We start from the raw sequence: 13878 nt of genomic DNA on the forward strand, positions 1-13878 counted from the left end.
TTAACATTCCCACTGAACCCACTGGTCCCTCCAACTTCAGAGCAAGAGGATGGGTCCTCGTGGCAAGAGGCCACTGCACCTGAAGCTAACAAAGCTAAAGGTGCTCACTTCCAAGAGCCCCTGTCACCACTGCTGTTCTAATTTTCTATTTGTATTTTTTTTCTCTTTATTAAATAGAAACTCCCAATTGCATAGCCTTCACCTGACTAGACATCATGATGGCAGCCCTTCAAAACCTGACCACAGAGATCATGATGGCAGCCCTTCTTGGTGAAACAATAAAATGAAAAGCCATTTCCACAAGACCTCTGTGTAAATCTACTAGGGAACTTCATCCTGGACTGAGGAAGAGGACTAGGGAGGAGGGGGCAATCTGGGGCACAGAGAACTATGGGCCACCTGTCCCACAATGGACTTTAGACTCAACCATCACCCTCCAGGAAATTTAAAATACACAGCGACATAGTGCTATGGGCAAGATGTTTTTTTTTTTTAAATCCCTGAATCCCTTGCAGGTCTTGTTTCTACTGAGACACAAATAGATTATGTGTATAATGTTTCACAAAAGCCTTAAAATATTATCACCTCAAATTGACACATCAAGAAACTGAGGTAGAGAGGTTTGTCACATTGTGCAAGATTAAAGAGAGGCCACGACAGACACCATATTTAAATCCAAGCCCCTGCTCCAGTGCTCACACTAGAAAGTGTGACATACTGCCCCTTTTCTGCCCTCTCCCTGCAATAAATCTCTGAAGAGTATTTTCTGTGCCACCTGGAATCACAATCACATCAATTTCCCAAAAGAGCTATGTCACTCCTTGCAGGACGTAACAAAATCTAAAGTGTTGGGATGGGAGGAGAGATTTGCATTTTCTGTTTCTCAAAGGAAACATGGCTTTAAAAGAAACTGAAAAGCACTTATCTAGTCTAAGCCCTCATTGTGCAGAGAAAGAAACGGAGGGTCAGAAGAGATGAGGAAAGGGCCTTATTAACAAATATTGCCTCAGCGCAGCACCAAGCCAGCCCTGGGCACTGCTGGGGGAGGATCTGGGAGGCCCAGGAGAATGAGTGTTAGAAAACGGAAAGAGAAGAAGCATACAAGGCCCTGTCTCTACACCACCATACCATGAAATTCCACCAAATTACCCAGTATGGAGGCAGCCAATAATAAGGTGGGGTAAACAGGTTACAGAAACCTGGAAGTCTCAACCATAGTGGAAATTCCAACATTTACTATGTTTTTATTCCCAGTTCAAGCATCAACTCAGAGGGCACTCTGTACCAGGGACTACACTAGGCCTGGAGTTCTCCCAAATACAGATCTCTATTACCACGTGTGCAAACCACATAAAGGCCACCAGAAGAAAAGCGCTCACAGATAACATGGAATTACTGAAACTGAAAGCAGCCAAAGAGCATATATTACTAGGAAAAACGGTGCTGCTAGAAATGGACTCATGGACATAGAAAGCAAACTGTGCTTAGTAGGCAGGAAAGGGGAGATTAACAGATACATATTAATAAATATAAAATAAATGACAAGGACCTACTATATAGCACAGGGAACTATATTCAATTTCTTGTAATGATTTCTACTAAAAACAATCTAAAACATATGTATATACATATGCATATGTTTATAACTGAATCTCTGCTGTACACCTGAAACTAACATTGTAAATTGACTACACTTCAATAAAAAATAAATTAAAAAATAAGTAAAAATAAAAGCAACGCCATTAAGAAAAAAAAAAAAAAAAGAATACTGTAATCCCCTTAGCTGTAGGTGCTGGAGAATACTGGTTGCAAGCACCAAGTCCACTGGATCACTCCAGCACTGGCTGTCACTCTTTCTGACCATCAGAGAGTCACTTGGCTTCACTGAGGTTACTTTTCTCTTCTGTGAAAGGCTACAGTAGCAACTAACGATGTATAGAATCTCATCATTCACAAGCCCAACAATTGGTGAGGACTTCCCATGGGCCAGGCTCTGGAGAGATGAAAAGATACGGTCCCAGATATATTCATGGGTAGAAGAAATTTATGCCATAAAGACATTAATTCTTCCTGTTTTGATACACACATTCATTGCAATTCTGATTAGAATTCCTACCAGATATTTCATGGAATGTAACAAGTTAATTTATGGTCAGGAATAGGCAAGAAACTTCTTTAGAAACACCACTGGGGAGGGGTGGGTATGTCACTCATTTCCACTGGTCTTTCTGATGTGACGAAAATGTTCTGGAATAATAATTGTTGCACAACTGTGAATATGCTAAAAGTTGCTGAATTGTACCATTTAAATGGATGGACTTCATGGTGTGTGAACAATATCACAAAAAAGCTGTTATATGAAAAAATATTCCTTGACAATTATTTTTCCCTCTATACTACTAGTCTGCCCCCACGATTTAAGAAAAACAAAAAACCAAAACAAACCAAACTGCCAGGAGCTCTTTAGGACTGCCATATCCCTGGGTCTCCAACGCCTCTGGTGGTGCTGTTCCTGTTAACGCACCCTAGCTGGGCTGGGCTAGTTAGGGACTGTAACTATCTTTTTAAAATCGACGGTTACACGTTTCACCCTGGGAGTGGGAAGGAAGGAGCATGTCACAGCCTCATGCCTTCAGCTCATTTTTAACTGAACCAAGCCCTGCTTTCAACACTGAAATCCCTGGCACTATAAAAACACGTGACATCAACAAGCACCGCCATCATAACACCTGAAAGTGTTCAAGGTACTTACCTGGGGCAGAAACACTGAGGGAGGAGACAGAAGCTCACTCAGCACTGAGGATCCACTTTCCCGACACCACCAGAAGCTGGGCTTTACAGCCGGAGGCTCTCAGCCCAGGGAGCAGCGCCCACGCCGCTGAGCTTGTCCTCAGGGAGCAGGAAAGGAAGAGCAGGGCAGCCCCGCGGTCGCGGGGCAGGGAAAGCTGGGGGGGGGTCTGGTGGAAACTCGGGCTGCAGCCCCGCTCGGAGGCCAGCCCCAGCCCCAGCCGCCCGCCCCCGTTCGGGTCCGCAGACCCCGCCCGCTCGGGACACAGCCCGCCCAGGGGCGGGGACGGGCCGGCGGCCGAGGAGAGGCAGCCGGGGAGGAGAGGACTCACGGGCGGGAGAGGGGAAGGGGACGCCAGCCGCGGACTGAGGGGAGCCCGGCTGGGTGAGAGGCTGCAGGTGCACACCTGGCCATGGACAGGTGTGGCCGGGGCGCCGGGGTAGGTGGCGCGGGCAGAGGGGTCTGGCCAGAGCAATTCAGCTGAACACAGGCTGACTGGCGCCCTGGGGGGCTGTGACATGCCGACCGCCCTCCCGCAGCCGCCTGACCCCGTTCCCAGGAGCCCCCCACCTTGCACTTCCACAGCCAGAGGCTCCGGCCCCGGGCAGGAGCTAAAGGCCTACCGGTCGACAGAGCTGAGAAGCCTTTGGGGCCGATCCGCGGCTCGGAGCTGGAGCTTCCAAACCGCGGTCCAGCTGGCACCGACTGCCCATGCGCAGGAGGGCCAGCGATCCACTCTGGGTTCTGCGAGAGAAGGTGGGGCAGCGAGGGAGGGAGAAGATGGGAGGGGGAGGAGAGGAGGGGAAAAGTGGAGGGAGACAGATGGACAGGAAGAGCAGAGAAAAGGGATGGATCTGGAGAAGGGAGGGTCATAGCAGAGATGGAGAGAAAAAGCTTTACCTCTGGGGGCACCCCGAAGGAGGCGGCAGTCCTGCCTCTGTACCATTCTGTTACCCTTCAAGGCCCGCAGCTCATGTTTTACCTCTCTGATCCAGCCCTCCATCCGATGCTTCTGCAGAACCCCTATGGGTATCACAACCGTTGCCCCCACGCGGAGCTGGGTTTTCTGTTGTTCTGGGAACCAAGCACCCGCCGGTGTTGTCGCTCAGAACTACCTTGGGAAGAGTACCTGTTCCCCTTTTACACACTGGGAAACAGGCAGGCATGATCTCTGCCTTAGTTCCACTCTCCCAGGTGTTGGGCTGGCGGGGAGCGGGGTGGTACAAGATCAGAGCCCCAGACAGAGCAGACTGCCTGAGTGTTGGTGCACAGTCCCCATCCCTCCTGGGTAAACCACACCCCACCCTAGTGGAACCATCAAGGGCTCACAGTAGTTCCCTGGGTGTGGGAGAGCTATCCTCATGTAAAGGAAAAGCCCAGCTGGGCTAACAAGCTAAGTCACAAATCTAAGTGTGATAAGTGTCGGTTTACTGATCTAAATTCTGCCGGGCTAACTCGTAAATCTGAAGTTTAGTGTCAGTTTACTGGGCTAACAAGCTAACTCATAAATCCAACCTCAACAGGTGTCAGTAACGTGATCTATTACAAGTTGATAAGCTCCAGTGTACTGATTCCTTGCTTTTTGTTGTTTGAGCCTTATTGGCTAATACCCCTTACTTGTAATTAACCCTTTAAAACCTCATGTGCATGTCTTGGAGGTGCTCTGAACTTCGGAGCAGAAGCCCCTCTGAGCCCGCCGGCATAATAAATCTGAGTACTCCAACCCTCCCAGTGGTGCTTGTTTCTTGGCTGGCCTGTTGTTTCCATAACACTCAGTTCCAGTGCCCAGCTTGCTAGGTAGATAGGAGTGTTACCGAGTCCAAATTCATTCTCCTCAGTGCAGGACAGGCCAATAAGTTGGGAGACCAGGTTTTGGGGCAAGGAATAGCAAGTCTTTGTAGACCTAGATGGCAAACTAACGTCCTGGGAAACCATCTCCCCAAGTCAGAATTCAGGCTCCTTTCCTACAAGCTTGGTTTTTGCAATCTTCCTGGTGTAGGAATTCCTTCTTGTTAGAATCCTTTGTTCTTGCAGCTATCTGCCTGGGTCAAATCTCTGTAATCCTCCAACAAAAGAAACGTTATTTTCTATTCTGTAATTTGTTATCTTTTTATGAATGAAAAAGTGTTAAATATCCTTAAAGGTCAGAGCCTTCAGAATAGGCTCTCCTGTATATTTCAGGCTCTAAGCAACATTGTTTTACAAGCAAGATGAAGCCTAGGAGACAGAGCATAGGGTTAAAGTCAAATGAAAAGATCTAATATGCAGTCAGATTTGTTCTGTTCTATTACCCGGGCAGAAGCCACTTGAGGATTTAAATCCTTTTAAGTTAAAAATAACTAAAACTTTAAAGGAATTTACATACATAATTGGGAATGTGCATACCATATCTGGAAAAGCATCCAAAGGATAGTAAACAGTGGCATCTCCAGGGAGGGCTGGAAGAACAGAGGATGAGTGTAAACTTCTTTCACTTGTGTATTTTTGTGCTCTGTTTGAATTTTTTTAACCATTTGCATGTATTTCTTTTTCAGTTAAAAAAAAGTGTGTAATGGAGCAATGGAGTAATTAGCTCAGCAAATACAGCAGCCATGGAATCACTGAGTCATCACTTTTGACTTAAGCCAGGAAGCATTTATTGACTCTCTCCAATGTGCCCAGTGCTGTTTTAAGACTTCTTTTATTATTATTATTATTTATTATTATTACTATTATTATTGTTGTTGTTATTTTTATTTTATGAAATAATAACAAGGTATCCCCCACCCCTGCCCATGGCTGGTGGAAAACCAACTGAGTTTTTATTGAGTTGTTTTCCAAGGAATAGAGATGAGTTATAAACTGAACACATCTTCAGGGCAAAACAGGCGGAGTGGTTTTACAGCACGCCAGACAGCTATGAAGGGTTTTCAATAAAGGTGCCCAGAGGCTGAGAGAGAAAGCCTCCAGGGCCCTACAAAAAGCTGCCCAAACTGCCTTCTCCATGGCACTACTGAAATAGGAAAGAACAAATCTGACTCCATATTTGATCTGTTCCTTTGACTTTAAGAAAACCACGTTAATACGCTCCGGTCTTTTCATGGGTTATGATGTCACAGAGGAGACGGACAGGTCAACAAGGGACCACTCTGCCGTGATCACTGAGCCGGGGAACGGGATGGGCGGCAAGATGTATGACGCAGCCATAGCTGTGCCCGTGCTTCTAGGCAGGTAACTAAAGTCGCCTCGACAAGGTGTCAAACACGTCTGCCCACGTCCTCATCACCTGACATGTATTAAAGAGAAATGGAAACCTATAAAAGGCCAATACCCTCGGTGGGTACACCGTCCAAAGAGCAAAGTCACAGTTTGACAACTGGCCATCCCAGTTCCCTGGGATTCATTCTTGGAGAACCTTAGAAACCACTCCTCTGTCCTTAAGAAGTGCTGCATATTTGTCCTATCTTTGGCTCAGGGATGGAGCATGTTCAAGTGAACTTTAATGTCTGCACAGACTTGACTGTCTTTCTCCAGTTTCACTTGTCCATTCTAAAGAGGCCTGAGCTAAGTCCATCCTCCGTAAGATCTATTCCCTCCAGTGACAGCTCATTGAGCCTGCAATTAAAAGCCAACTGAACAAGACTGTCTGTCCTCAGCTAAAAAGTTCACCCACCCTTCACTGCTTTCTTAATCTCCTCTCCTGGCTAATTGCAACAGACTAACACCTCCCTCTACCAAGCTCCCCAACTATGTCAGTTTTTCTCCCCAAAGAGAAAGTAAGGTCCATAAATGAGGAGTCAACTCCATAGTCACCTCTGAATTCCTAGCATATAGTAATGTTAATAAATAGAACTATGATTATGGCTTCTTTCCTTTAAAACATTTCCGGTTATTTGAATGAGACCTTGGAAGAGAGGTGTTTGCCGTCCAGTATCTTGATCCACAAGACTCTGGAGGCCTTTTTCGGAATGGCTGCTCACTGATTCATTCAAGCCACAGCTTCTCATTCCAGGAGTAGCTGTGCTTCTCTGCCAGGAGTTTGTGGTCACTCTCATGCCAGAAGAGCTTTAAACTATATCCTTACTTTGGATTTGTTATTTTTCCCCTCTTCTAACAAAATTGAATTTCCTTAATGTCTTGCCATGAGGAATTTTTTTTTCCTAGTTCACCCTTTAGTAAACCATGCTTCTCGGGATGGGCTTGGCCTTACATATGATCAGTTATCCAACTCCCAGTGTGAGAGGCTTCGGGCTCACCTCCTGCCCTACTGTCAAGGCAACTGAAACTCAGTACAGGAGCCAACAGGCACCCCAGGGCTTCTAAGGCTCATGTATCACCCAGAATCCCTGCTTTCTGGTTTGTCTTGGCTTCTGAGGATTTCCCCTCACTTTCTTGACAATTAGCTGTGCAGCTTGAAAGATGAGGAAGGAAGGTTTTATTTCTTAATCCACATTTTAAGAAACTTGTGTAATGAAGGTTTTCACAAGTTTCTACAACCCTCCATTGCCGAGACAGAAAACACACTAGATATTTTCTAAGTTTAGCTATCATGTGTTTTTTTTTTCTTTTGTTTTCTTAACTGCAAACAGACATCTTTTAATTAAAAAAAATAAGGCCCCAAATAGGATAGAGAAAGGGCATACAAAATTAAAGGGCAAAGACAGAAAAATGATAAATACTCTACAAGGTTAATATAATACTTACTCTGTGGATCAGATCAGCAATTCTCAGTAACAGCTAATTGAAATATGACCATGAGGTTAAAGGTCTCTCTTGTCAGGAGATGGCTAACAGAAAATAGAATTAAATCAACAAACTAAAATTCTAAGTCTGGCGAGGTACAGAAGGCTACCAGCAAAATGTGTCATCTTCTGGAAAGGAGGGAGGCTCACCAGCTCTTTACTGTGGAGCCTGAGCCCAGAGGAGGTCGGTGACGTGAGCTCTGTAAGTACCCAATTAGCAAAGTGGGTGATGAATAAAGAGACGTGAGCTTTGATGACAGAGATGATACTACTATTCACTTGTCCTGTAAAGTATGTCTTCACGTTCAGTGATCAATACCTCGGCGTCCTCAGGGATTAAGATTATAGGAAAATTCACAGCCTGGGCCCAGACCTCCTCTTTGAGCTCGTGACACTGCACTTAGATGTCTCAAGGGCAACTCCAACTCCACCTGCAAAGAGCTGACTTCACGGTGCTCCTCCCATAGCCGTCCTGCCCAGGGCCCCTGGTCGGGGGGCAAGGTCTCTCTGCCTCTCCCAGCTCAGGCCCATCACTCACAGATGTGACTGGACCCCTCCTTCAGGGCCCAGATTTCCTCAGTCACCGAGTCCCACCACCCACACCTGTCCTACCAGATACTCACTGGCACTCACTCAGCACTGAATCTGTGCTGGGTACCATGCTGCACACTGTGCACACGTTATCTCACTGGATCTCCACAGCAGTCCTGGGAGGTCGGTACATCACTGCTTTTATTGATTAGATAAATTGTTTCTCTTCCTTGAGTGCATCATCCAAAGTGACATGGCTACTGAGCCACAAAACTGGGACTGAAAACCACTTGAAAATTCTACACTCCTACACCTGGCAGCCACCCTAATCTGACTCATCACATCACCTCCTGCTGAGCCTTCTAAATGTTTCTAAGCATTCTACAAGACAAAAGTGATCTACGAGAGCACCCCACTCCCCTACTTAAAATCTGTCAATGACGGTCCACTGCCCTTAGGAGAAAGCCCCACCGGGCCTGAGCACAGCCCAATGGCCCGGCATCCGCGTTCCCTGCGCGGCCTCGCCGCCTCACCCACCACGCAGCTCTACACTGGCCGTGTCCAGGACAGGGATGCTGACTCCGTACAACCCGGGGCTCGTCTCAATCGAACAATGATCACCCTCTTCAGTGTCCACCCTCTTCACTGCTGACTCTCAGAAAAATGTTTTCTCAGGATGAATCAATATCTTTTTCCTTACAACTTCCCGTCATTGATAATGAGCTCCACCCAAAAGAGAGAAGACTTAATTCTCAGTCTCCTTATCTGTAAAGTGAGAATAACAAGGAAATATGTGAGGTTTTAAGAGAAATAATATTCATGTGAGGCTGAGGGACAATTCCCAACATACAGTAAGCACTCAATATGTGCTTACTTAATATTAATAAGAATATAATGCATTCCAGCAACCTTAACTCAATGTTTTATGGCTATGTCCAACAGACTACGGACACATTGTTGGACGAACCGCTTTGAGCAGATCAGCACAAGCATACTGGGAAAGGTAAGCGCTGACTCCGGTTACAGCTGCAGCCACCCAGCACTACGGGGCGGGGGCAGTTTCTCAGACTATTACATGTTGCTTGAGCATTTAATTGTCACTAATGAATAAAGACAGGTGTTCTTTAGTCAAAGCTCCTGAAACATAAATCTTCAAAGGTTGATGCAAATTAGATTTCAAGTACAACACTCTTTCTAGAAATTATTTGATAATAGTCTTAGCTCCTCTGCACATCAAAAGAGCATGTTCTTAATCTATCTGACTACACCAAAAGTGTTGTTTAAAAGAAATTAAGATGAAGCCATCCTAAATAAGCTCTCAGTATCATCTGCACAAAGCCCCACCCAAGGGTCTCATTTCTCACTTCCACATAGTTGTTCAGGTAGCTTAACCTGGGTCTTTGTTTCTTATAACACGGGGGTGGGAAGAGTTGTGGATAGATTTATGTAGCAAATATAAACCTAAGGTATTTGCTGTGTAGGAATCCTAGAAATAAACAAATTGATATATAGTCCTACCCTCAAGAAGCTCAGCCTTTCCATTTACAACAGCATTAAAAATAAAATGAGAGATACATTTAACAAAAATTTACAAGATTTGTACATTGAATATTTTGAAGTATCACCAAAAAATTTTAAAAGATCTACATATATGGAAGACATCCCATGTTGATGGAATGGTAGACAATATTGTTAAAAATGTTAAGACTCCCCAAAGTGATTTACAAATTCAGTGGTATCCCTATCAAAATTCCAGCTGACTTCTTTGCAAAAATTGAAAAACGTATCCCAAAATTCATATGGAAGTGCAAGGGGCCCAGGACAGCCAAAGCAATCTTGAAGAAGCAGAGCAAAGTGGGAGGACTCACTTTAAAAGGTACTAAAAAGCTATAGTACTAAGTCAGTATGGTACTGGCATAAGTTTGGATAAATAAATCTATGAGACACAATAAAATCCCAGGGGGAAAAATCTTACATTTACAGTCAGTTTTCCACAAGGGTGCCAACAACACTCCATGGAAAGAATAGTCTATTCAACAAATGGTGCAGGGAAAGCTGGGTATCTGCAGGCAAAAGAATGAATCTGGAATCTGGACCCCCATATTTTATATAACAAATAAAAATTAATTCAAAATGGATCACAGACAGAAACGTAAAAACTAAACCTATAATCTTTCTAAAAGAAGACACAGTATAAATCTTTGTGGTCCTAGGATAGGCTTTGGTTTCCTAGATACAATACGAAGAGCACAAGTGATAGAAGAAAAAAGCAGATAAACTGGACTTCATCAAAATTAAAACCTTTTTGTTACAGAGGACATCATCAAGAAAGGGAAATGACAGGGGAAGGGGGTATCTCAACTGATAGAGTGCGTGCTTAGCAAGAAAAATAAAATAAATCAATACATCTAATTACCTCACCTGTAAAGAAATTGTTTTAATGTTTAAAAGAACTAAAGTGAAAGCACAATCTGCAGAATAGGAGAAAAATTTTACAAAGCATGTATCTAATAAGAGACTAGAATTCAGGATATATAACAAATGCTTACACCTGAACAATACAAAGAAAATCGACTAAATTTTTAAATTTTCCAAGGATTTAAAAAAATACACAAATGGCCAATAAGCATATGAAAAGAAGCTCAGCATCAGTAGCCAAATCAAAATGAAAATGAGATCTTATTTTACACCCACCAGGATGGTTATAATCAAAACATGCACAATAACAAGTGTTGTTCAGGAGGCAGAGATACCTCATATGCGGCCAGTGGAAAGAGACAATGGTGCAGCTTCTTTGCAGAAGTCTGTTGTTTCCTCAAAAGGTTAGAGTTATATGGCTCAGCAATTTCACTCCTACATGTAGAGTCATCCCTTAGTATCCTCGGGGGGTTGGTTTCAGGAACCCCCCATCCTGGATTCCATAATCCAAGGATGTTCGAGTCCCTTTACAATCAGCCATCTGGATCCATGAAGTGGAAACTACAGATATGGTGGGCCAACTGTACAGCCAACAGAATGAAAACATATTCTCACAAAAACTTGCACATCAATATTCATGGCAGTATCATTCAGAGTAGCCAAAGGTTACAATTTGTTTATCCGTTCATCCATCAATGAACGGATAAACAAAATTACCAAGAATAGTCCCACAAACTTTTGGTCATTGAATCTTTGACAAAGGAGGTGAGAACATACAATGGAGTAAAGACAGCCTCTTCAGAAAATGGTGTAGGGAAAACTGGACAGCTGCATGTAAATCAATGAAGTTAGACTACTCCCTCACAGCATACACAAAAATAAATTCAAAATGGCTTAAAGACTTAAACATGTAGACAAGACACTACAAACCTCTTAGAAGAAAACATAGGGAAAACATCTGACATACATCTCAGCAATGTTCTCCTAGAGCAGTCTACTCAAGCAATAGAAATACAAGCAAAAATATACAAGTGGGATGTAATTAAACTTACAAGCTTTTTCACAGCAAAGGAAACAGTAAGCAAAACAAAAAGACAACCTATGGAATGGGAGAAAATATTTGCAATAAATGAGACTGACAAGGGCTTAATTCCCAGAATATATAAACAGCTTTTACACTCCATAAGAAAGAAAAACAAACAACTCAATCCAAAAATGGGCAGAAGACCTAAAGAAACTTTTCTCCAATGAAGTCATACAAATGGCCGATAGGCACATGAAAAAATGCTCAATATCGTTATCAGAGAAATGCAAATCAAAACTGCAATCAAATATCACATCTCGCCAGTCCGAATAGCCATCATTCAGAAGTTCACAAGCAATAAATGCTGGAGAGGCTGTGGAGAATAGGGAACCCTCCTACACTGTGGTGGGAATGAAGTTTGGTGGAGCCATTGTGGAAAACAGTATAGAGGTTCCTCAAAAGGCAAAAAATTGACCTCCCATATGACCCAGCAATCCCACTCCTAGGCACATATCCAGAAGGAACCCTAATTCAAAAAGACACCTACACCCCAATGTTCACAGCAGCACTATTTACAATAGCAAGACATGGAAACAACCTAAATGTCCACTGACAGATGACTGGATAAAGAGGTTGTAGTATATTTGTACAATAGACTACTATTCACCCATAAAAAAATAATAAAATAATGACATTTGTAGCAACATGAATGGACTTGGAGAATGTTATTCTAAGTGAAGTAACCCAGAAAGAGAGAGAAAAATACCATATGAGATCGCTCACATATGGAATCTAAAATAAACCAAAAAAAAAAAAAACAAAAACAAAAACAAAAAAAAACAAAAAACAACCAAACAAAAATATAAACTTATCTACAGAACAGAAACAGACACAGAGACATAGAAACCAAACTATGCTTACCAGAGGGCAGAGGGTGTGGGAAGGAATAAATTGGGAGTTCAAGATTTGCAGATAGTATGTATAGAGTAAACAGCAAGTTTATACTGTATAGCACAGGAGAATATATTTAGTATCTTATAGTAACTTATGTTGAAAAAGAATATGAAAATGAATACAGGTATGTTCCTATATAAATGAAGTGTTGTGCTGTACACAAGAAACTGATGGAACATTATAAACTGACTAGAATTCAATGAAAATATTTTTAAATAGACAAAAAACGAAAAAAAGAAAAAAGATATTATCAAATCAAAAGAATAAATTACTGATTGAGGCTACAACATGGATGGACCTTGAAAGTTTATACTAAAATAAGCCAGACACAAAAGGGCAAATAGTGCCCTTTTAGGTGAACTGTCTCTAAGCGTTTATTGTACTATTCCAGTACATTTTCTGGAGGTTTGAAGTCTATCAAAATCAAAATAAAATGTATTATTCATTAAAAACATAAAATGATTCCTCACAGGAGGGCTTTAATTATTAAATGCAGAAATGCATGTAAAGCTCCTGGAACAACAATTTGCATGTCCACAGACAGTCTCTGTTGTCACTGCCACTCAGAGGGTGGTGCCAGCGCTGATGAGGGCTGCCTCCACTCGCTCCCCTGCAGAGAGGAGTGAGGGCCTGGGCTCTGACAGGAAGGGTGACCATGAACATGGGTTAGACAGAGCCACTCCCCAGACTCTGCGTTACCCAGCTTTCTTATACAAACTGCTCCATCTAACATAAACATGCTACAGGGATGGATCTTACAACACAGGGAATATAGCCAATGTTTTACAATAACTATAAATGGAACATAAAAATAAAAATTATGCAACTATTGTACACCTGAAACTTATATCATATTGTAAATCAGCTATACCTTTATAAAAAATTAAAAAATAATTTAAAAATTTTATCACTTTAGTATTCAATTCGGGTTTTAAGTAACTACTAAACAGCTTAGAAAGTATAAAATATTTAAGTGTGATAAATTTGTTTACATATTTATTTACTTTCAGCCTCCTGCTAAAAGAGAAATTAAACAATTTTTTAAACACATCTTAACAACCATAACAACAAAAAGACAAAAGTGAGAGTGAAGACAAAATGGAGATTGAATACTTAAATGAAATCAGGGGAAGGTAAAGTCATAAAAATGAATGCCATGAAGTTAGGGTAAGTGTTAAAGGCCGACTAGAAATTCAGCTGTAAGATTCTTGGCAGCTAAAGCAAAAAGTAAAAGATGATGGGACGGGTGGTAGAGCTCAGTGGTAGAGCGTGTGCTTAGCGTGCACGGGGTCCTGGGTTCAAGTGCCAGGGCCTCCACGAACAGATAAATACACCTAATTACCTACCCCCTTAAGAGCCCCACAGAAAAGAAAAAGAGAAATTTCTTTACTGAAAAAACCTGATATTAAATTTAGATTAAATACTTGAAAAAAAAAAAAGAA

General features: G+C 42.6%; 1 protein-coding gene across 13 annotated transcripts in view; it reads right to left on the bottom strand.

The window, feature by feature from the left end:
- Positions 1–13878, bottom strand: part of LOC141576681 (trafficking protein particle complex subunit 9-like) — a 145767-nt gene that overhangs the window by 60876 nt on the left and 71013 nt on the right. For all 13 annotated transcript variants that reach the window (XR_012505096.1, XR_012505095.1, XR_012505101.1 and 10 more), the window contains one exon: positions 2753–3642. The gene's annotated coding sequence lies outside the window, so the exon portion shown is untranslated. The remainder of the gene's footprint in view (positions 1–2752; positions 3643–13878) is intronic.

Source organism: Camelus bactrianus, unplaced genomic scaffold (assembly GCF_048773025.1).
Source record: "Camelus bactrianus isolate YW-2024 breed Bactrian camel unplaced genomic scaffold, ASM4877302v1 HiC_scaffold_157, whole genome shotgun sequence".
Lineage (NCBI taxonomy): Eukaryota > Metazoa > Chordata > Mammalia > Artiodactyla > Camelidae > Camelus > Camelus bactrianus.